The following is a 24,566-nucleotide window of genomic DNA, read 5'->3' as shown; positions in this document are numbered from 1 at the left end:
TGTGAGAGACTCAGAGCTCTTCTCCGGGTCTGGGAAACGTCCTTGGAGTGTCACAGCTCAACACAAGGTGGGACAGATTGTTCCGTGTACGTGGTTAATACATGTTGCAGGAGACCAGTTAAAGTGAAGTGGGAAATTAACACCTCTGCAGGCATCAGACAAAGGAAGGTTACAAATTACTGTAATGAGCCATAAAACCAGCGTGTCTGCTGAGCCCGTGATTTCTGGTGGCTCAGGGTCAGTCTACATGCTACACTCACAACTCTACCGCCGCACAGTAGCACTGGTGCTGCTACGCTGCTGTAGCACTTCTGTGTAGACACTCCCGATGCTGACGGCGGGGCTTCTCCATCGGCACAGGCAACCCACCTTGTCAAGAATTCTTCCGTCGACCTAGCGCTGTCTACACTGGGGTTAGGTCGGTGTAGCAACGTCTCTCTTGGGTGTGGACTTCACCCTCCTGGGAGACATAACCCCACGGATGTAAATTCTGGTGTGGACCAGGCCTCTGATTACTTTCCCCAGACCTGAAGAAGAGCTCTATGGAGCTCGACATCTTGTCCCTTCAACCAACAGAAGTCGATCCAATATAAGATATTACCTCACCCCCCTTGTCTCGCTTTGTTCCAGTTTGTTCCCAGTTTCTGTGTCCTCCCCTCCCCACACCTGGTCACAACACCTAGTGGAACCCCCTGCCACATGGTGCTAGTTTCTAGGCAGAATCTATTAGGCCCCCGAATGTGTTTCTTACAGAAGGGCGCGTTCACTTTTGAAGGAGGTTTTTAACTCAACCCATAACCCAGCTCACACTAGTATTTATGCTCCAATTCTGGATTGGCTGTAGCAGATGTGAACAGTGATAGTCCCCCCTGAGTAAGATCCCACCATTACAGCTTCTTGTTGCCAAGTAATTGAGCCCAAGTGTAGCTGGTGGTGCAGGTGCTTCAGCCGCAGCCGTGGGAGCGAGAAGTTGTGGCCTGCAAACGGCTGTGTGTTGGGAGAACTTCCCGGTTCCTGCCAGCAGGTCCCCGCCGCCAGGTCCTCCCAGCGGGAAGATCCAGCACTGACCCAAGCAGAGAGGAGGCGGCTGGACCGGACTCCTGCTCTGTGTTTCCTTACAGAAGAAAACTCTGCTCCTGGTGGTTGGTCTGAGGTGACACACACTGACACACAACCAGAGCGCCTTGAGGGGCCTCAGGCCCAGTTTCCCAAAGTTGTGTTGTGACGCATGGCCAGAAAGGGTTAAACACCCTGCAAAATAAATAACCCTCAAAAGACAGGTGGGGAGATAATGTTTATGTTTTTGTGTATTTACATATGTATGAGTAGGGTCGGACAATGTAATCAAGTCCCTGTCTATGCTGTATTCTAATAATTCAGAGATCAAAAGAACATCCTAGCGTTTAAATGAATTGTAAACACGGGATATCTCGATATTCATCTCTTTGAAATGTGCTGTGAATGGTGGAGGAACAAGCAAATGGCCTTGTATTAATTCTATAGCTAAGTACCAGTGATGGACCTCCTTCAAAGTCATCCTAAATTACCTTTTGTTCCCTGAGGAACTCCAACTTGTCAAAAGACATAAAATTGTAAAAAAGATCCTTGGGTCCTGATTCGGTCATCGCAGATCTGCTTAGGCTTCTGTAGAGTTGTAAGTGTAGAAGTAATGTGTCCGATCCTTTGGGGTTGGAAGAACCTTTTCTTTTATATGATGAGATCAGATTGTCAGGAATCATCATCATATCTGACAGGTGTGTATGGACGGAGGCCTGAGGCTGGGCACTTTAAGGGAACTTTGTTGGTTGGACTCTGAGTAACCAGTGAGGTAATACAGAAGCTGTTTTGTGCTGGTTGGTAAATCTAAGTATTGGAATAACCACCAGCTTTATGGTGATTGTCTGCCCCATTCTTTGCAGTTCACCCTAATTGAGTGACCACAGCTGGCCCCCATTGGGACCCCGGCCACACATGTAAAAAGCCACAGTGCAGACTCACCCCATCTTAAACCACCTCATGTTGGGAGGGCGAACGGGGGTGTTACACAAACAGCTAGACTGAGAGGTGGCTCCGTCCGCCTCTGACCTGGTGTGTCTTGCCTGCACAAGAGGATGGCCGGGTCTGTGAGGCCGTGTGACAGGAAGGGACTAATGTCAAGAGTAAGGCATTGGTAACTCTCAATCCGTGTGGTCAGAGCACAGATAGGACATCACAGCCCTAGTGAGACACACAAACCACCAAGCCCCAGAGCAGCAGACGACAAGGACTCGCTGAGGCAGATGCATGTGGGTGGGGTCAGATCAGACACACACCAGCGTGCGTAGGTGAAAGGGGCTGAACAACTAACAGAAGAGCAGTGAACGGTGCTTCCTCTGGGCTGCTAGAGTCTCTGCATTTTGTTTACTGTCTCTGACTGTACCTAAGGAAATCCGGCAGCACCCAGGCCAGTGGAGCAGGGAACACACTAGGGGGCTGCTTACAGCTTCGTGAGTCACTGTCTGTCCCGGCTGCATCTCTCACCTTGCAAAGTGTGGTGCACGCCAAGATTTTCAAATGTGGTTTGTGATTTTGAGAGTCCTACATGAGACGCCACCCAGGGGCCCAATTTTCAGAGTGTGGATCCTCAACGCTTTCTGACACCGGGGTCTTGGGCTGGGCCCCACAATCACGCCTCGCGTTAGAAAAGCCTGGTTGTGAATGTGTGAAAGACGCGGCTCAGGCCCACTAGCATCTCCCGGTTCTTGGGCTCGTTCCTGCTCTCTGCCAGGGAGACGCCCGGCCCGACTTGGAGGAACCAACCAGCAACGTCTCTAGCTAGTGCCAGCCCCAGTGTCAGTAACAGCTCGCGCCCAGCACAGCACAGGGGGGAGGGCGTGTGCGCCGGTTCCGGGGGAGAGAGTCAAATTCAGCGAAGGGTCCAGCTGCCCAGGGACTGAATTATGGGGAAGGGGGATCGGGGCCCATTGACCTCAATGGAAAGGCCCCCCTTTGGGTTACTGGGCTGGGAGTCGGACTGTCGTGTGTGTGTGCGTACATGTCTGGAAGCAGAGGGTGTATGTGTACATTTGAGTATAGCATCCTGTCACTGAGCCAATGTGATCACATGCAACGGTTTCCCCAAACTCGTTTCACTTTTACATTCACCAATGAGTAAGTAACTCCTGGTCGTTCTTGTACCAGGAACTAAACCTTATCATTTGTTCACTGCTTAGTACAAGACCTGCAGTCTGAGGGACCTTCTCCCCATAGGTGAGTCTTTTATTTGTATCAGAGGGGTAGCTGTGTTAGTCTGTATCCACAAAAACAACGAGGAGTCCAGTGGCACCTTAAAGACTAAAAGATTGATTTGGGCATCTGAAGAAGTGGGTTTTTTACCCACAAAAGCTTATGCCCAAATAAATCTATTAGTCTTTAAGGTGGCATCGGACTCCTCATTGTTTTTTTATGTGTTTTTGATGTCAGATTTGTGGTCTTGAAGCAGAATGTTCAAGGGCAAGAGGGAGTTCTCCTCTTTTCCCAGGTGCGCTGTCTACGGCTCCAAATTTAAAGACAGTTCTGTTTTACACGGTCTGACATCTGCTGGGGCTTTAATGAAGTGTCTTCCTGTCTAACCGTATCGAACGGGTGCCGACATTTTGTGGTTTGGTTTCTTTTACAGCCATTTCATAAAATAATGAAGGGCATGGCTCTGGGGTGGGGAAGGGCTGGAGATGGGAGGGGCTCAAGGCTGGGGCAGGGGGTTGGGATGCGGGGGGTGAGGGCTGTGGGGCGGGGCTGGGGATGAGGGGTGGGGGGGTCCCACCAGAAAAGGGAAGGGTCCGAGGTGGAAGGGCAGGGGCAGGGCAATGCCCAGGCAGTAGTGGATGGGGCAGGAGGCAGGGGTGGCGAGTGGGGCCCGGGGGATGGGTGGGGCAGCAGGCAGGGGCAGCAAGTGGGGATCGGGGGATGCGCGGGATGTCACAGAGTTGGGGGAGACAAGGCCCTGCACCCCCGGCTTCCTGCGATTCACCATGACTCTCAGCCAGCCAGTTTATTTAGACGACTGGACCACAATCCAAGACAGGTCTTGAAGACACAGACAACAAGACCCCCTCAGTTAGGTCCATCTTGGGGGGGAGGGGGGCAGGGAGGCCAGAGCCCTGTCTGGGCTCTGCCCCATTTCCCCAGCCTGCTCCAAACTGAAACTCTCCAGCCCCTCCTCTGGCCTTTGTCTCTTTCCCGGGCCAGGAGGTCACCTGATCTCTTTGTTCTCCAACACCTTCAGTTGGCACCTTTGCAGGGGAGGGGCCCAGGCCATCAGGAGACCGGGTGTCGGCCATTCTCTGTGCAGACAGGATCACAGGGGCCCACTTGGGCTCTGCAACAATCACACCCCCTGATCCCCCCCACCTAGATACCTAATAAATGCATAGGGGAAACTGAGGCACCCACACAGTATTCAGAGACAACATTGAGAACATTCCAGCTTCGTCTCATCTGTCCCCCCTTCTAAACGGAACTGAGCGAGGTCACTTTACCCGGTGACCTGGGGAAGTACGAACCCACCAACGTTCCCATGGGTGCCCCAGCACCTCTCCTGTTTCCTGGTGGGAGTTACACAAGGCCCTTCCAGTTTCATGCCCCACCTTAGGACGGGTGTGCTCAATGACACTTGCAGGCTGCATAGTTCTGCTCCCGGGGCAGCAACTTCTTGCTTAGGTACCCAATGGGGTGAATCTCCCCCTTAGCTTTGGTTTGCATCAGCACCGCACCCAGCCCTGTGTCTGAGGCATCGGTGAACACTGTAAATGGCTTGGCAAAGTCTGGGTTTACCACTTTTACCAGGCCCTGGGTTAGAGCCTCCTTCAGTACACAGAGAACCCTCTGGCACTGCTCGGTCCAGACCACCTCGTCTGGCTTCCCCTTGTTCCATAGCTCAGTATTGGGGGCATTTAGGGAGCTAAAGTCGGGTAAACCCCCGGTAGTACCCCGCCATCCCGATAAAGGCCTAGACCTGGTTATTGGTGTGGGGAATGAGCCAATTTCTAATCGCCACCACTTTGGACGGCTCTGGGCTTGGGCAGCCGCTCTCCACCTTGTGGCCCAGGTACAACACCTCTGCCATCCCCACCTTACACTTTCCAGCTTTTACCGTCAGTCCCGCCTCCTTGAGGCAGCCCAGCACCCTCTTCACCTGGGACACATGTTCCCCCCAGGTCTGGCTAAAGACACACATGTCCCCACAGAACCAGATCGACCCGTCTTCCTTGGGGATCAGCCCCATGGGTGAGACCCGTGGGCTGTTGAATGGCCGGATCACCTCTAAAGCCAGCATGTCCTTGACCTCTCTCTCCAGGGTCTGGGCTGTTTTCCCAGTGACTCTGAATGGGGGACACCTGGTGGGAGGATTGGCTCCCACCTCAGGGAAGAGATCCACCAGGGGGGGGTCTTCCCCCTTCTACCGCCAATCCTCCCCTTCCAGGTCCAGGGGTCCCCTCACTCTCCTCCCATACAGTAGCTCGAAAGGGAAGAACCCTGTGGATTCCTGGGGCACTTCCCCGTACTGCAGGTGGGGCAGGTACTTGTCCCAGTCCTGCAGATGCTGATTCATCAAAGTCCTCAGCATCATCCTCAGGGTCCCATAAAATCTCTCCACCAGGCCATTGGACTGAGGGTGATATGTATAGGCCCAGGTGGGCCAGACCCCACATTTCTCGCACAAGCCCCGGAGCAGGGCTGTCATGATGCTTGCCCTCTGGTCAGTAAGGACCTCGCTGGGAACCCCCACTCTCCTGAAGATGGTCAGCAGCGCGTCTGCCATGGTGTCTGCCTTGGTGGAGGATAGAACCACTGCCTCTGGGCAGCGGGTGGCGAAATCCATCACCACCAGGATGTATTTCTTTACCAACCGGGTCTCCCTGCTGAGGGGCCTCACTCAGGGGGGATGCGCAGGGGAGGTGCTTGGGGGTGGCGACTGGGGGATATTTGGGGGGGGACGCGAGGCGGAGGCATGTGGGGGGCGGCGAGTGGGAGCTGGGAGACGTGTGGAGGCAGCAGGTGGGGGCGGCAAATGGCGGACGGGGGACGCGCGGGAGTAGCAGGTGGGGGCGGCAAGTGGGAACTGGTGGACAGGTGGGGGCAGCAGGCGGGGGCAGCAGGCGGGGGCAGCGAGTGGGGGCCAGGTGAGACTCAGGGGGGACATGCGGGGGAGGCAGGCAGGGGTGGCGAGTGGGAGCCGTGGGACAGGTGGGGGCAGCAGGTGGGGGCAGCAGGCGGGGGCAGCGAGTGGGGGCCAGGTGAGACTCAGGGGGGACATGCGGGGGAGGCAGGCAGGGGTGGCGAGTGGGAGCCGTGGGACAGGTGGGGGCAGCAGGTGGGGGCAGCAGGCGGGGGCAGCGAGTGGGGGCCAGGTGAGACTCAGGGGGGACATGCGGGGGAGGCAGGCAGGGGTGGCAAGTGGGAGCCGTGGGACAGGTGGGGGCAGCAGGCGGGGGCAGCGAGTGGGGGCCTGGGGACGCGCGTGGGCAGCAGGCAGTGGTGGCAAGTGAGGTCCGGGGGACATTCAGGGGGGATGTGCGGGGGAGGCAGGTGGGGGTGGCGAGTGGGGGCCGGGGGACACTCAAGGGGGATGTGCGGGGGCAGGAGGCGGGGGCAGCGAGTGGGGGCCAGGGCACACTTGGGGGGAATGTGCGGGGGAGGCAGGTGGGGGTGGCAGGCAGGGCCGGGGGATGCATGGGGGCAGCAGACAGGGCCTGTGGCGAGAGCCAGCTCCAAACATTGGTGGAGTCCGAGCACCAGGGGCCCCTAGAACTACGCCCATGTCTGGAAGCAGAGGGTGTAGATGTACATTTGCGTAGCAACCTGTCACTGAGCCAATGTGATCACATGCAACGGTTTCCCCAAATTCGTTTCACTTTTACATCTACCACTGAGTAACTGACTCCTGGTCGTTCTTGTACCAGGAACTACAGAACCTTCTTCTAATTTGTCCACTGTTTAGTACAGTCTGAGGGACCTTCTCCCCGAAGTAGGTGAGTCTATTCTCCTCTTTTCCCAGGTGCTCTGTCTACGGCTCCAAACTTAGACACAGTTTTGTTTTACACAGTCTGGCATCCGCTGGGGCTTTAAAGACGTGTCTTCCTGTCTAACTGTATCTAACGTGTGCCGACATTTTGTGGTTTGGTTTCTTTTACAGCCATTTCATAAAATAATGAAGGGCATGGCGCCAGAATAAATTAACATAATTAACACTGCTGCAGAATTTAGGTCCACTAGCAAATGGGTCTACATTAAAACCCAAGATGCCATAGGTTAGTGGACAAAAGTGTACAAATGAGGGCTTTAAATGGGGGCGGGGGCGTAGGGTAGGGTGACCAGGTAGCAAGTGTGAAAAATCAGGACACTTTTTTTTTCAGGGGAAGGGGCGGGGGGGAATAGTCACATATATAGGACAAAACCCCTATCTTCGGGATGGTCCTGATAATATCAGGACCTCTGGTCACCCAAGTTTGCGGGTGTGTGTTTGTCAAGAAGCAGAACCTAACATAGGCCTTGGCTACACTCGCGAGTGTAGTCGCGCCGGCAGCGCTGTGAGAGCTCTCTCGCAGCGCTGTCAGTACTCCACCTCTCCGAGGGAATAGCGTGCAGCGCTGCGAGCGAGCGTGCAGCACTGCAGGCGCTGATTACACTGGCGCGTTACAGCGCTGCGCTCGGGGGGGGTGTTTTCACACCCCTGAGCGCAGCAAGTGCAGCGCTGTGAATTGCCAGTGTAGCCAAGGCCATAGATAACACTGGTCTACAGTTTTTGAGAAGTCGTCTGCTTCAGAGATAAAATGTGCTATTTATTATGTATTTTGATGTGCTGAATTCAAAGATGACATTAAAACAAGTGATTGGCTACTGTTTCTAAGATATTTAAGTTTTTACATTTTATGTCTATGTATATTGTGTAGATAGTAGAGTTTTAATCATAAATTGTAAACCTCGGTCTTTTCATGTGTTTATGGTTGCTTTCCATGATAATATTTCACCTGTGCTGTTTATGTAACACTTTAAAAATCAGCAAAAGGGTTATAGAAATAAAATGTATTATGAAACAAAAGGCAAAAAACTATTATGTACGTAGTTTAGTCCTATTCAGTGTCTACTCGGCGCTTCTTGGCTTGTCTCTTGTATTCATTAAATGGAACATCTCTTGTCACTGTCAATAGTCTGCAAGCATTGATGGGCTCCATTTGCCCTGATAGCGTTTCTCCATTGTTGCAATGTCCTGGTGAAATCGCTCGCCGTGCTCGTCGCTCACTGCTCCGCAGTTCGGTGGAAAAAAATCTCGATGAGAGTGCAAAAAATGTAGCTTTAGTGACATGTTGCAACCAAGGCTTTTGTATGCCTTGAGGAGGTTTTCCACCAACAACCTGTAGTTGTCTGCCTTGTTGTTTCCGAGAAAATTTATTGCCACTAACTGGAAGGCTTTCCATGCCGTCTTTTCCTTGCCACGCAGTGCATGGTCAAATGCATCATCTGGAAGAAGTTCACGAATCTGAGGACCAACAAAGACACCTTCCTTTATCTTAGCTTCACTTAACCTTGGAAATTTTCCACCGAGATACTTGAAAGCTGCTTGTGTTTTGTCAATGGCCTTGACAAAGTTCTTCATCAGACCCAGCTTGATGTGTAAGGGTGGTAACAAAATCTTCCTTGATTCAACAAGTGGTGGATGCTGAACACTTTTCCTCCCAGGCTCCAATGACTGTCGGAGTGGCCAATCTTTCTTGATGTAGTGGGAATCTCTTGCACGACTATCCCATTTGCAGGAAAACAGCAGTACTTTGTGTATCCAGTCTGCAGACCAAGCAAGAGAGCAACAACCTTCAAATCGCCACAAAGCTGCCACTGATGTTGGTCATAGTTTATGTACCTCAAAAGTTGTTTCATGTTGTCATAGGTTTCCTTCATATGGACTGTATGACCAACTGGAATTGATGGCAAAACATTGCCATTCTGCAGTAAAACAGCTTTAAGACTCGTCTTCGATGAATCAATGAACAGTCTCCACTCATCTGGATCGTGAACGATGTTGAGGGCTGCCATCACACCATCGATGTTATTGCAGGCTACAAGATCACCTTCCATGAAGAAGAATGGGACAAGATCCTTTGGACGGTCACGGAACATGGAAACCCTAACATCACCTGCCAGGAGATTCCACTGCTGTAGTCTGGAGCCCAACAGCTCTGCCTTACTCTTGGGTAGTTCCAAATCCCTGACAAGGTCATTCAGTTCACCTTGTGTTATGAGGTGTGGTTCAGAGGAGGAGGATGGGAGAAAATGTGGGTCCTGTGACATTGATGGTTCAGGACCAGAAGTTTCATCCTCTTCCTCTTCCTCGTCTGACTCAAGTGAGAATGATTCCGGTGCATCAGGAACCGGCAGTCCTTCTCCGTGGGGTACTGGGCGTATAGCTGATGGAATGTTTGGATAATGCACAGTCCACTTTTTCTTCTTTGACACACCTTTCCCAACTGGAGGCACGATGCAGAAGTAACAATTGCTGGTATGATCTGTTGGCTTTCTCCAAATCATTGGCACTGCAAAAGGCATAGATTTCCTTTTCCTGTTCAACCACTGGCGAAGATTTGTTGCACAAGTGTTGCAGCAGATGTGTGGGGCCCACCTCTTGTCCTGATCTCCAATTTTGCAGCCAAAATAAAGGTGATAGGCTTTCTTAACCATAGTGGTTATACTGCGCTTTTGTGATGCAAAAGTCACTTCACCACAAACATAGCAGAAGTTATCTGCACTGTTCGCACAAGTACGAGGCAACTCTGCTCACTTTGGCTAAACAGAAATGTGTCCCTTTGCAAAATGAAACACTGACAAATAAGAGAGCACAACACTGTGTTAGGCCCAAAAACCGAAAAACATGTTTATCTCGGCTTCTGCTTGTTATCCCAGTAAACATGCTTATCTCAGTTCTCACTGTCGTTTCCCATGCATGAAGTTGCACGTATACAGGATGTATAGAAGATATATGGAAAAGGGGAGGGGGTTGGACGGACCCTGGGAAAGGAATGTGAAGGACGGGAAGCTAAACAGATGTATCCTGATTACTACTAGAACTGAATTTAAACAATGCATAGGTTAGCAGAATTTAGACACGCTAAGTTGTTTGTCTCTCTGTATAAAAGAAGCCCAGTTGTGCTTGTAAGGTGTGTTCCTCCCTCTGGCATGAGTCGAGGAGGACACCCGCTCAGCTGACTGATCAATAAAGAACTTGAAGCCGTCTTCTAGACTCCCGTGCCTCCTTGGGGTAATTGGGCAGCTCCAGGGGGAAACGAGCCCATTTGGCTAACAATGGCGACTCCGCCGGGACTTCTCTCCCTGTAGAGGGCACTGACCGACGGCCGAGGGCGATTCCGAGGAGTGACCACCTTGAGCTGTTGCTTTGCTCGGGCCTCGGATCGTCACAATCGGCCGGGGCGGCTGCGTCCTCTCTGAAGAGAACTCTGAAGGACACGGAAGCAAGACGGCTTCAGAAGGAGGGGAAGTCTGACTGCCGGACGCGGCCACTTCGGGCGGTAAGTGCGTTTACCTCCTGGGTTTGAGGAATAACGCCCCCGAGGTGTGGGTTGGACAGTGGAAATCCCCTAGGCAGCCTGTATACGGGAAGGTATGTTAACATTATTGTAGCTTTGTAAATGTCTTGTTGTTGTGTTTTCGGTTAAAGGGTAAGCAAATAACGGCCAATGAGTAACGTAACTAACTCCACAAGTCCATGGGCCGTTTTTAACAATTATTGGGACTTGGAGCAACCTCAGGGATTACTCTTGTCTATAGGAAGGGTAATCTTGTTTCTCCTCTTAATGGTGTGTTGGAAACCGAGATTGTAACTGATTAAAGGATCTGTGTGAAAGATGAATGAGTGCTGCTGACAGGTCTGAGGCTTAAGCTGACTTCAGCCGCCCCAAGACTCCTACAAGGGGAAACCCGATGACCAGGATATCTTGATTGCAAGGGGGGTCAGCCGAACCTCGTGACCCAGCGGATATCTAAGTTAGAACTAGATCTATACCTCTTCCTCCTCTTGATATCTCTGTCTCGGAAAACTCTGGGTAAAGCATAATGGGGTCCGGACAAAGCACCTTCTCCTGGACACCCCTGGGATGTATGCTGGATAACTGGAAGGCGTTTAGACGCCAGGCTAATTATGGAATTGTATTATGTAAAGACAAGCTTGTAAAATTCTGTACTCTTGAATGGATGACATTTGGGGTGGAATGGCCCGAGGGCGGGACGCTCAAACCAGGGGTTGTACAAGCAGTACATAGCATTGTGACCTGGGATGGGCATTGGGACCAATATCCCTATATAGATATTTGGCAGGACCTTGTGGCCAATCATCCCCCATGGTTGCAAAAATGTAGATCACAAACTATTAAAACCTTAATGGCCCGTGCCCCTGTTAGGAAACCCTGTTTCCCTGTTAAGAAATCTTGTCTGCGGGCTGTGATTCCCTCTGCCCCTGATCCTATGCCCCCTCCCCCTTTGTATCCCGGCCTCCTGGCTCCCGTATCCTCAATTGAAATCCCCACCCCCTCCTCTGAGGATAATGGCTCAACTGAAAGGGGTGAGCCAAGCGACCAGGACTTTTCCAAACGGGAGCCCCCTCCGATCTCTCTGAGCTCCCCGGTGTCTAACCACACCAGGAGCAAGGGTGGCCCGGTACTCCAAGGGCCCCTGGCACAGAATTATTTGTGTCCACTGCAGGAAACTGTAGCCCCTGAGGGTAATCTCACTATGGTATATGTTCCCTTTACCACTAGTGATCTATATAATTGGAAGCAACAGAATCCCCCGTTCTCGGAAGAAAGGGGCCCACGTTTTAGCCATGGCCCAAAGGAAAGGATATGAAGAAAGGGGGGGACAAAGTTAAGGGACGGCCAGGGCCACCGGGGTAGAATCATAGAATCATAGAATCATAGAATCATAGATTATAGGACTGGAAGGGACCTCGAGAGGTCATCGAGTCCAGTCCCCTGCCCGCATGGCAGGACCAAATACTGTCTAGACCATCCCTGATAGACATTTATCTAACCTACTCTTAAATATCTCCAGAGACGGAGATTCCACAACCTCCCTAGGCAATTTATTCCAGTGTTTAACCACCCTGACAGTTAGGAACTTTTTCCTAATGTCCAACCTAGACCTCCCTTGCTGCAGTTTAAACCCATTGTTTCTGGTTCTATCCTTAGAGGCTAAGGTGAACAAGTTCTCTCCCTCCTCCTCATGACACCCTTTTAGATACCTGTAAACTGCTATCATGTCCCCTCTCAGTCTTCTCTTCTCCAAACTAAACAAACCCAGTTCTTTCAGCCTTCCTTCATAGGTCATGTTCTCAAGACCTTTAATCATTCTTGTTGCTCTTCTTTGGACCCTTTCCAATTTCTCCACATCTTTTTTAAAATGCGGCGCCCAGAACTGGACACAATACTCCAGCTGAGGCCTAACCAGAGCAGAGTAGAGCGGAAGAATGACTTCTCGTGTCTTGCTCACAACACACCTGTTAATGCATCCCAGAATCATGTTTGCTTTTTTTGCAACAGCATCACACTGTTGACTCATATTTAGCTTGTGGTCCACTATAACCCCTAGATCCCTTTCTGCCGTACTCCTTCCTAGACAGTCTTTTCCCATTCTGTATGTGTGAAATTGATTTTTCCTTCCTAAGTGGAGCACTTTGCATTTGTCTTTGTTAAACTTCATCCTGTTTAACTCAGACCATTTCTCCAATTTGTCCAGATCATTTTGAATTATGACCCTGTCTTCCAAAGTAGTTGCAATCCCTCCCAGTTTGGTATCATCCGCAAACTTAATAAGCGTACTTTCTATGCCAATATCTAAGTTGTTGATGAAGATATTGAACAGAGCCGGTCCCAAAACAGACCCCTGCGGAACCCCACTCGTTACGCCTTTCCAGCAGGATTGGGAACCATTAATAACAACTCTCTGAGTACGGTTATCCAGCCAGTTATGCACCCACCTTATAGTAGCCCCATCTAATTTGTATTTGCCTAGTTTATCGATAAGAATATCATGCGAGACCGTATCAAATGCCTTACTAAAGTCTAGGTATACCACATCCACCGCTTCACCCTTATCCACAAGGCTCGTTATCCTATCAAAGAAAGCTATCAGATTGGTTTGACATGATTTGTTCTTCACAAATCCATGCTGGCTGTTCCCTATCACCTTACCACCTTCCAAGTGTTTGCAGATGATTTCCTTAATTACTTGCTCCATTATCTTCCCTGGCACAGAAGTTAAACTAACTGGTCTGTAGTTACCTGGGTTGTTTTTATTTCCCTTTTTATAGATGGGCACTATATTTGCCCTTTTCCAGTCTTCTGGAATCTCTCCCGTCTCCCATGACTTTCCAAAGATAATAGCTAGAGGCTCAGATACCTCCTCTATTAGCTCCTTGAGTATTCTAGGATGCATTTCATCAGGCCCGGGTGACTTGCAGGCATCTAACTTTTCTAAGTGATTTTTAACTTGTTCTTTTTTTATTTTATCCGCTAAACCTACCCCCTTCCCATTAGCATTCACTATGTTAGGCATTGCTTCAGACTTCTCGGTGAAGACCGAAACAAAGAAGTCATTAAGCATCTCTGCCATTTCCAAGTTTCCTGTTACTGTTTCTCCCTCTTCACTAAGCAGTGGGCCTACCCTGTCTTTGGTCTTCCTCTTGCTTCTAATGTATTGATAAAAAGTCTTCTTGTTTCCTTTTATTCCCGTAGCTAGTTTGAGCTCATTTTGGGCCTTTGCCTTTCTAATCTTGCCCCTGCATTCCTGTGTTGTTTGCCTATATTCCTCCTTTGTAATCTGTCCTAGTTTCCATTTTTTATATGACTCCTTTTTATTTTTTAGATCGTGCAAGATCTCATGGTTAAGCCAAGGTGGTCTTTTGCCACATTTTCTATCTTTCCTAACCAGCGGAATAGCTTGCTTTTGGGCCCTTAATAGTGTCCCTTTGAAAAACTGCCAACTCTCCTCAGTTGTTTTTCCCCTCAGTCTTGATTCCCATGGGACCTTACCTATCAGCTCTCTGAGCTTCCCAAAATCTGCCTTCCTGAAATCCATTGTCTCTATTTTGCTGTTCTCCCTTCTACCCTTCGTTAGAATTGCAAACTCTATGATTTCATGATCACTTTCACCCAGGCCGCCTTCTACTTTCACATTCTCAACGAGTTCCTCCCTATTTGTTAAAATCAAGTCTAGAACAGCTTCCCCCCTAGTAGCTTTTTCAACCTTCTGAAATAAAAAGTTGTCTCCAATGCAGTCCAAGAATTTGTTGGATAGTCTGTGCCCCGCTGTGTTATTTTCCCAACATATATCCGGATAGTTGAAGTCCCCCATCACCACCAAATCTTGGGCTTTGGATGATTTTGTTAGTTGCTTGAAAAAAGCCTCATCCACCTCTTCCCCCTGGTTAGGTGGCCTGTAGTAGACTCCTAGCATGACATCTCCCTTGTTTTTTGCCCCTTTAAGCCTAACCCAGAGACTCTCAACACTTCCGTCTCCTATGTCCATCTCTACCTCAGTCCAAGTGTGTACATTTTTAATATATAAGGCAACACCTCCTCCCTTTTCCCCTGTCTATCCTTCCTGAGCAAGCTGTACCTATCCACACCAACATTCCAATCATGTGTATTATCCCACCAAGTTTCAGTGATGCCAACAATGTCATAGTTGTATTTATTTATTAGCACTTCCAGTTCTTCCTGCTTATTCCCCATACTTCTCGCATTTGTATATAGGCATCTAAGATACTGGTTTGATCTTTCCTCCCAGTTTTGTCCTGACTCTCCTTTCTCTCTGCCAATATAGCCCACACTCCCTCTTGTTTCCGACCCATCTCCCCGGTCTCCATGTTCCCCACTTACCTGTGGGCTTTGCTCACCTGTCCCCGTCAAACCTAGTTTAAAGCCCTCCTCACTAGGTTAGCCAGTCTGTGGCCGAATAGGGTCTTTCCTCTCCTCGAAAGGTGAACGCCATCTCTGCCTAGCAGTCCTTCCTCAAATAGCATCCCGTGGTCTAGGAAGCCAAAGCCCTCCTGGCGACACCATCTTCGCAGCCAGGCATTCACCTCCATGATGCATCTGTCTCTGCCCGGGCCCCTACCTTTGACAGGAAGAATTGAAGAGAATACCACCTGCGCTCCAAACTCCTTCACCCGTACTCCCAGAGCCCTGTAGTCACTCTTGATCCGCTCAGTGTCACACCGCGCAGTATCATTTGTGCCCACATGGATGAGTAGCATGGGGTAGTAGTCAGAGGGCTGGATAATCCTCGACAATGCCTCCGTAACGTCTCTGATACGGGCCCCCGGCAGGCAGCATACCTCCCGAGATGAAATGTCAGGGCGACAGATGGGCGCCTCCGTCCCCCTCAGCAGAGAGTCTCCGACCACCACTACCCTACGTTTCCTATTCGCAGTGGTGGCAGCAGACTTTCCAGCCTTAGGGGTACGAGGCTTCTCCTCCTTTACTGTAGGGAGTGATTCCTTCTTTCCTGTATCAAGAAGAGCATAACGGTTACCTATAACCACGGCAGGAGGGTTCGGAGCAAGGGTGGAGCGCTGCCTGCTGCCAGAAGTAACCAGCTGCCAGTGTCCACCCTGAGCCATCTCCTCCTCCACCAGTGGTGTATCAGCAGTCCTGTGTACTGGGACAGCTACCTCAGCTGTCTCCACATGGACACTGTCGAGGAATTGCTCGTGGATACGGATGCTCCTCAACCTAGCCACCTCCTCCTGTAGCTCTCCCACCTGCTGCCTGAGAGATTCCACCAGCAGGCACCTCTCACATTGGATGGTCCCCCCAGCCTGGATATCAGTAAATGGAAATTGCAAGTTACAGTCTTTGCAAAACCACACCAGGATCTGGGTAGAGGCATCCATGCTTAGGCGCTCTGTCTGGCTACAGGCACAGGTGGAGGGGACAGTAGCAGTGCTGGCACAGGTGTTGCGGGTCTTCCTAACCATCGTAAGCCTCCCTCTGTCAAACTCCCGTCTGCAGCCCCCTGTCAGCTGAAAGGGTTGTTTAAGCAAAAAGTTATGAATGTAGTTGCTTTATAGGTATTAAGGGGAATCAAGAGAAAAACAGATGGAACCAGCAAGGGACCCTCGCCCCCTTCCTGCTCCCCTTCCGAACTCCCTTGTGAAACTCCCTGTTAGCAGCCCCTGTTCGCAAAGCTCCCTGGTCGCTTGTGCGCTGCTTTATAAAGCCCTGGCCTGTATGAATGCCCCGCCCACTGCTGAAGGCTCAGCCACTTACCAGAGGCTTCTAGCTTTCAAACCTTCCAACTGCCAGCCACAGCACACGGTCCTTCAAACAACCAAAACAAACAAACAGACTGACAAACACAAGCTCAGCACACAGGGGCGGGGCCCCTGCCTGGGTCGAAATCAGTGCGCTATCTGTAGGAAAGAGGGGCACTGGAAGAATGAATGCCCCCGGTGACAGGCCATGGGAAAGGAACATAAAGATAAAACCCCGTCCCTTCCCATCCTCTACAACAGTACAGGACGTTCAGGGGAGGAGTCTTCCCCATAGGGGGGTCGGGGAACCCAGCGGCCCCTCCTGACAGCACAAGCTGCCAGCCTGGATCCCACAGTAAAAATTAAAGTGGAGGGCCGCCCAATTGAAGCCCTTATTGATACTGGGGCCACTCTTAGTTTGCTCCCCCTTAATCAGGCTCCCCGAGATAGAGCTCGGGGACGTGCCATAGTCCAGGGGATAGAGGGACAAACTACAGCTTTGGAAAAAAACTTTGCCTCTCCTAGTAAAAATAGGGGACCATCAAATTTCCCATCAGTTTGTTTGCAGTCCCTCCTGCCCCATAGCGGTGCTCGGACGAGATATCCTCACTAAATTACAGGCGGAGATCTCATTCGATAACGGGACAATGGAAGTCAGAATCCCCAAGCAACAAGCCTCTAATTACCAGATGGCTCTCATAAATGCTAGAGATCACTCCCTGGAATGTAAGGGAAGTGATGGAAGCCAGCTGCCGGGGGGAGGGGGGTAAATCCCAAGGTCTGGGCGGAGGAAGGAGGCGTGGCCCGAGCCAGGAATGCTACACCAGTGCATATTTCCCTTAAGGAGGGAAGCAGCCCAGTCCGAATTCGCCAATACCCCCTTAAGCTAACCACTCGGATCGGGTTAAAACCCCTGATTCAAAAGTTCTTGCAGTGCGGGTGGTTAAAGGAAGACACGTCCCCATACAATACTCCAATAATGGGGGTGCCTAAGCCTAATGGGCAGTATCGGTTGGTCCAGGACCTAAGACAAATTAACAAGTTAATAGCAGAGACTTTGAATGGGAGGACCCAGATACCCACTACAAAGCTCAATACCTTTGGACCGTTGTCCCACAAGGACTTACCTGTGCACCCGAGATTTTTGGCAGCCAGTTAAAAAGGGACCTGGCCCCATTCCTGGCTAAACACCCTTCATGTAACATAGTTCAGTACTGCGATGATCTGCTCTTGAGTACTGAACAGAGACAGTCTGCAAGGAGCAAACTGTGGATCTCCTCAATCCCCTTGGGGTACAGGGATATAAAGTATCAAAGGAAAAAGCTCAGTTGGTTAAGCAGCAGGTCACCTTCCTTGGATACCACCTCTGCCAAGGGAGTCGCAGTTTGGGCAAAGAAAGAATCCAGGTGATACTTAACAGCCCTCAGCCCCGGCATCCCCGAGAACTAAGGGCTTTTCTGGGACTGACTGGCTTCTGTCGGCTCTGGATCCCTGACTATGGGGGAAAAGCCAGACCACTATGAGTCTTTGACTAAAGAAGGTCTGCTCCACTGGAAATGGACCAGGGAAATGGAAAAAGCATTTCGAGAGCTTAAAGATGCCTTGGTTCAGCCTCCCGCTCTAGCCCTCCCAGATTCCCGGAAGCCATTCACCCTATACGTTCATGAAAGAGGAGGGGTGACAGCTGGAGTCCTGTGCCAAAGGTCAGGACCAACCTGGCGACCCATTGGATACTATTCGAAGGTCTTGGACCCTGTCGCCAAGGGGTGGCCTGCCTGCTTATGGGCCGTTGCAGCAACCGCTCTCCTTGTACAGGAGGCTGAAAAGTTGACCCTGGGGGGGGACACTGAGGTTGTGGTTCCCCACGGGATACCTCAAATACTGGGGACAGGCGCTGGGGAAAAGCATCTAAATCCCAGTCGACATACCAGATATGAGGTAGGGCCCTTGCTAGCCCCTAACTTAACCTTTAGAACAGTTAGTTCCCTCAACCTAGCTACCCTATTGCCTGACCCTTGGGTTTCCTATGAGACCAGCCCCACTCATGACTGTATTAAAGTCTTGCAACAGGTGTCCCAGGCACTCGGTATACAATGGAAGTTGCATACACCCTGGAGGCCGCAAAGCACGGGACAGGTGGAAAGAATGAATAGAACTCTCAAGGATACCCTCACTAAACTAGGCACAGAGTCTAGTTTAAAGTGGCTTGATGCGTTACCACTCGCCCTTACCCGCATTCGAAGGGCCCCACGTAAGGGTCTTAAGCTTTCACCATTTGAACTGGTCTTTGGGTTCCCTCCCCGAATCCTTATCCCGGGGTTCCGGGAGGATGTAAACCGGGAAATGGGGAAGGACTCCTTATGGAAACAGGTCTCTGGGTTGCAATCTGTTTTGTTACAGCTGCATCGACGCGGTGCCTTTTCAGGCCCTTCCCTTGGACCAGCCCATGTACCCGTTCCAGATGGGTGATAAGGTCCTTGTCAAGAAGTGGAAGCGTGACCCCCTTACACCACGGTGGGACGGCCCGCACACTGTCTCGCTCATCAGCCAAGCTGCAGTCAAAGTTCTTGGGAGGGACAAATGGACACACCATACGCGGGTAAAGTGGTTTCTGAACCCTAACCCGGAGACTGAACTAGCGGAAGAGGACACCAGCCCTCTGCCCGCCCCGGCTCCGGACGCCCGGGGTGGCACAGGTGAAGACTCCACCTGGGAGTATCAGTACTTGGACGGACTAAAGGGACTGTTTAGAAAAAGATAATGAAATTATTGTTAATATCTTTGTTTATGTGCTTCCACCACTATTATGGTTGGGAAAATAGGTTTTTACAGCTGGGGGGAGACAATAGCAAAATCCATTAACCTCAGTAACTGTTGGGTATGCGGAGGCCCAGGGGAATTAAATGAATGGCCTTGGGTAGCCCAGCCGGTACAGCCCAAATGGTGGCTCAGCAATTTGAGTATAGTCCACGATGGAACGGGGGTTTGGACTGAGGATAGTAGCCCCTGGCGACTGCATTCTTCTGGAATGGGTATTCTCTGCCTTAATCGGACAAGGCAGGAGGGAGTGTACTTGGGAGAAAGCAAGTGTGATTGGACTCTATCCCCAGGGTTTGATTGTTGGGACCCTTATTGTCATCTGTATGACTGTTCTAAATATCAGGGGCAATGGAACCAGACCCATGTGAGGCTCACCAATAATAGTTGGGTGCAATGCTCCAAACAATACTACCCTACGGCCGAAGGTTGCAGGGCGGTAGGACAGGATGGGTTCTTTGACGCCCTATTCACGAGTTGCCAGCTAGACAATACCACTAGCAAGGACCACGTGGTACGGTGGTTTCAATGGGCATGGCAGAATCAGAATGGAACTCGAGTATGGGGTTTTAAACAATTCTGGTCTAGCACCAATCAGCCAAAATGGGGCTGCGATTGTGTCTGGAAAGCAGGAGCTGGGGCGTGGAGATGTGATTATTGCAGTTCAGCTGATGGAATGGTGGGGGGACCTTTAGGGCCAGGTAATCCTTTATATTTTGACCATCTATAGGACGATGAGAATGAGGAAACCTGGGATGACCCCTTTGCTAATGGAACCTGGGCTCTAAAGGGCCATTATTGGATCTGCGGGTCCTATGCCTACTGAAGATTGCCTCCAAATTGGTCTGGGATATGTTATGTTGGATATATAAGACCCTTGTTCTTTCTATTACCCCAGATGCAGGGAAATAAATTGGGAATTAAGGTTTAATTAGAGAAAGGCGGTTCGCGGATTCCACCCTGACCGCCGGAAGCTCCCAAACATGGGGGGCTCAGGAGTGGCCCCCTGAGAGAATGATAAAACATTATGGTCCAGCTACATGGAATCCTAATGAGTGGATCTCAGGGGCAAGGGAGCCCATTTACAACTTGAATCGGATAATTAGGCTGCAAGCCATCTTAGAAATAATAACTAATCAGACGGCTGCAGCTCTTGATCTTTTGGCCGATCAGTCCACTCAGATGAGGAATGTGCTCAACCAGCACCATCTAGTTCTTGATTATTTGCTGGCAGAAGAAGGGGGAATCTGTGCAAAATTAAACTAATCTAATTGCTGTTTACAAATAGATGATAATGGAAAGGCGGTAAAACAGCTAACAAAAGAAATGAGGAAGCTAGCCCATGTCCCGGTCCAAACATGGGGTGGGTGGAATATGGACTGGTTCATGTCCTGGTTACCGCAACTGGGATGGCTCCGAGAAGGCCTTCTTCTCTTTGTACTCTTTATTACAACCCTATTAACCCTAGCTTGCTTAGCTCCCTGTGTAGTTGCATTAGTCTGACGAATGGCTAATCAAATTATACACCAACAAATGATGGCCCTATACCAGCCGGTGAAGGCTGAGGATTGGGGGCCATAAGGCTCTCAAAATGCTTTTTAGGGGGGAATCTTGTTAGGCCCAAAAACCGAAAAACATGTTTATCTCGGCTTCTGCTTGTTATCCGAGTAAACATGCTTATCTCAGTTCTCACTGTCGTTTCCCATGCATGAAGCTGCACGTATACAGGATGTATAGAAGATATATGGAAAAGGGGAGGGGGTTGGACGGACCCTGGGAAAGGAATGTGAAGGACGGGAAGCTAAACAGATGTATCCTGATTACTACTAGAACTGAATTTAAACAATGCATAGGTTAGCAGAATTTAGACACGCTAAGTTGTTTGTCTCTCTGTATAAAAGAAGCCCAGTTGTGCTTGTAAGGTGTGTTCCTCCCTCTGGCATGAGTCGAGGGGGACACCCGCTCAGCTGACTGATCAATAAAGAACTTGAAGCCGTCTTCTAGACTCCCGTGCCTCCTTGGGGTAATTGGGCAGCTCCAGGGGGAAACGAGCCCATTTGGCTAACAACTGTATGATTTCTGGAGCTGATATAGGGCAATTTATTCAGCAGAGTGATGTAAGCTTCGTTATGATTGCATCATCCATGACTTCTAGGAATAACATGATGCAATTCAGATCATGTATGACGTAATACCAGCTTCAGATTGCATCATTCATTGTTTTGCCTAAAAAGCAAGTACTGTCCAAACCCAGTCATAGATTTATTCACAGATCCAGTCAAAGATGTATTTTAGTCATTTCTGGTTTAAACTGAGATCCCTTCCCTTTATAACTCACTTATCCTCCGCCATTCCCAAGTCAAGGGTCGTATATACTGACCCAATAGCATATCTTGAAAACTAGAGCCAATCAACAACTTTAAGCATCATTTTCATTCTCAGTGACCCAGAATTAGTAACGTTTGACTACATTTATTTCAGAAGCATTTTGGCTGTAGAGCAGTGTAATGGGAGACTGACATAGGGAAAGAACCGCAAAGTGCATCTCTTTTCGTCAACCGAGGGGGGAAAAAATCAATCCATTGAACAGTATAAGACTTTCTAATGCATCAGTTCTCAAACGTTTCCACAGTGCAAACCCCAGTCCTGGGATAAAAAGATCTACTCTTTGGGCCACCTGATCTAAAACTTTCCAGTGCATCTCATCCAGCAGGCCAGAAAACTGCAGCTGGGAATGCTGATTGGGTTTGTTTTTCTTTTAAATAGAGGTATCTGACAACAGAACCAAGAGCTCCTGGCACTCCAGCCGGGGTTCCTGATGGGATGGCTTGAATTTCTGCCTAGGAACCGGAGTCAAAGTCTGAGGCATAGAGTCCAGTCCCTTCGATCTGGAGAGACAAGCCGCCAAGTCTCCTCCAAGAAGCCGAGCTCATGGTCCTGCTAATTCTCAGCTCTGAAGTGCTGGAGACTGAAGGCTCACCTCTAAACCACACAATTGCCCAGCAGCGAGGACGGATTACTGGGAACGTCCCAGGACTGCTGGCACTGATAGAAGCAGAACTGAGGCGACAGCAAATCCCGCTCAGCTTTGTCACACGTGCCTGTGCAGAACAAATGAAATGCTGGAAGATCATTAGTAGCATTGTTAGTAACAAAAAAAATTACTCTGCGTGTGCAGATTCTGGGATTTTTAAACCCTCTATAACTCAGCCAAATGTAAATGGATTTTCCCCAGACCACGGCAAGGCATGTTCCTGTGGGCCTGGGCACGTGTGTCCGACCAAACCACGGGTTTCTAGTAACCTAACTTTTACCTCACTGCTCCCTTAATTGTGTCTTGCCTTCGTGTAGGATTGGGACAAAAGCATCAAATATATTTGGATCTAGTGCAGACCCCGGCAGCATCCATTAGCCGCCTTGACTGGTGAGTTTTACAAGAATTATCGTATCTTTCCATCCATAGGTTAAAGTACACATCATCTGTCTAGTATCAGGGGGTAGCCGCGTTAGTCTGTATCCACAAAAACAATGAGGAGTCCGGTGTCACCTTAAAAACTAACAGATTTATTTGGACATACGCTTTCATGGGTAAAAAACCCACTTCTTCAGATGCATGGAGTGAAAATTACAGATGCGGGCATAAATATACTGGCACATGAAGAGAGGGGAGTTACCTCACAAGTGGAAAACCAGTGTTGAAGGCTAATTCAGTCAGGGTGGATGTGGTCCACTCCCAATAATTGATGAGGACATGTCAATACCAAGAGAGGGAAAATTGCTTTTGTAGTGAGCCAGCCACTCCCAGTCCCTATTCAAGCCCAGATTAATGGTGGTAAATTTGCAAATGAATTTTAGTTCTGCTGTTTCTCTTTGAAGTCTGTTTTTGACGTTTTTGTTGTTGAAGGATGGCTACTTTTAAATCTGTTATTGAATGTCCAGGGAGATTGAAGTGTTCTCCGACTGGCTTATGTATGTTACCATTCCTGATGTCTGATTTGTGTCCATTTATTCTTTTGCGTAGAGACTGTCCGGTTTGGCCAATGTACATGGCAGAGGGGCATTGCTGGCACATGATGGCATATAGCACATGGGTAGATGTGCAGGTGAACGAGCCCCTGATGGTATGGCTGATGTGATTAGGTCCTATGATGGTGTCCCTTGAATAGATATGCGGACAGAGAAGGCAATGGGGTTTGTTACAGGGATAGGTTCCTGGGTTAGTGTTTCGGTTGTGTGGTGTGTAGTTGCTGGTGAGTATTTGTTTCAGGTTGGGGGGCTGTCTGTAAGCGAGGACTGGCCTGTGTCCCAAGGTCTGTGAGAGTGCAGGATTGTTTTCCAGGATAGGTTGTAGATCATGGATAATGTGCTGGAGAGGTTTTAGCTGGGGGCTGTAGGTGATGGTCAGTGGTGTTCTGTTATTTTCCTTGTTGAGCCTGTCCTCTAGTAGGTGACTTCTGGGTACCCGTCTCGCGATACTGGTTGGCTGCACAGAGACCTTGTCCGGTCTGGAACCTGTTCAACAGAGAACACTTGTGACTGGGCAGGTCAAAACCAGGAGGGCAGATTGTGGGATCGGCGACGAGGGACTGGTTGGGGATTATAACAGATATTTGTTCCTCTTGCCAGAGTGTTTCTGCCCTAACCTCCTGGCGTGGCGAATGAGACCATAATGGGAGACGGGACGGCAAACGTGCAGCTGGTGGTTTAAAAAGGTCATTGTGCAGCGGCAGGCTTGGGCTGGCGTGTACTTTCTCCAGTAACTTGCCAGTGACAACCCCTCGTCTGATATGAGGAGGAGCGATATTGCTCAGAATTGCTCAGAACTGGTGGCAAGAGCTGACGTCCGCAGAGCTGGAGCACGAGTACCCCATGATGCACCTGCCAGTTTGCTAAGAAGATTGTTGCGCATCTTAACTTTAGCGGCTGCCTTCTTCAGGTGGGCATGGTGTGACGGAGCAGGGAGCAGGGCAGATTTGACCTGGGAATGTTGCAGGGGGGTTGCAGTGGGGATGTGGGACTTCCCTTGAAGGAAGCTACCTGAGCTGTAACCTGAGCCAGGAACGGGGGTGGGGAGAATTAACACCTTCTGCCCGGGAGACTGAACAAAGGAGAGGAGCAGCGGGAGGGGCTGGGAGTTTAGTTTCAGTTGGGGCTGGGTGGTGCAACGCAGGGAACCCCAAGCTGGGGTCTAAGCTCCCTGAACCTCCCAGAGGGACCTAATTGAGGGGGTCTGGTCGTACCTACACGCTCTGCTTGAGACTGTGTTCCTGTCCTTAAATAAACCTTCTGCTTTACTGGCTGGTTGAGAGTCGCAGTGAATCTCGGGAAGAGGGGTGCAGGGCCCTAACTCCCCCACAATCCGCGACAACTGGTGGCAGCGGTGGGATCTACTGCACCCCGTGGACGGCGCTTCCTGCAGTAAGTGACTGGGGAGCAGTAAAACGAAGGGGGA

The 24,566-nt window shown here is 50.1% G+C and overlaps 1 long non-coding RNA gene across 1 annotated transcript; it reads left to right on the top strand.

The window, feature by feature from the left end:
- The first annotated feature begins 9,882 nt into the window (after positions 1-9,882).
- LOC135983276 (uncharacterized) lies at positions 9,883-21,112 on the top strand. Its single transcript, XR_010600860.1, has 2 exons — positions 9,883-10,648; positions 18,698-21,112. It is a non-coding gene; the product is annotated as an uncharacterized LOC135983276 (long non-coding RNA).
- The last annotated feature ends 3,454 nt before the right edge of the window (positions 21,113-24,566 follow it).

The sequence above is a fragment of the Chrysemys picta genome, chromosome 4, assembly GCF_011386835.1.
Source record: "Chrysemys picta bellii isolate R12L10 chromosome 4, ASM1138683v2, whole genome shotgun sequence".
In the NCBI taxonomy this organism is placed as follows: domain Eukaryota; kingdom Metazoa; phylum Chordata; order Testudines; family Emydidae; genus Chrysemys; species Chrysemys picta.
The sequence above is the reverse complement of the archived record's forward strand: the minus strand, read 5'-3'. Positions and strand labels throughout refer to the sequence as shown.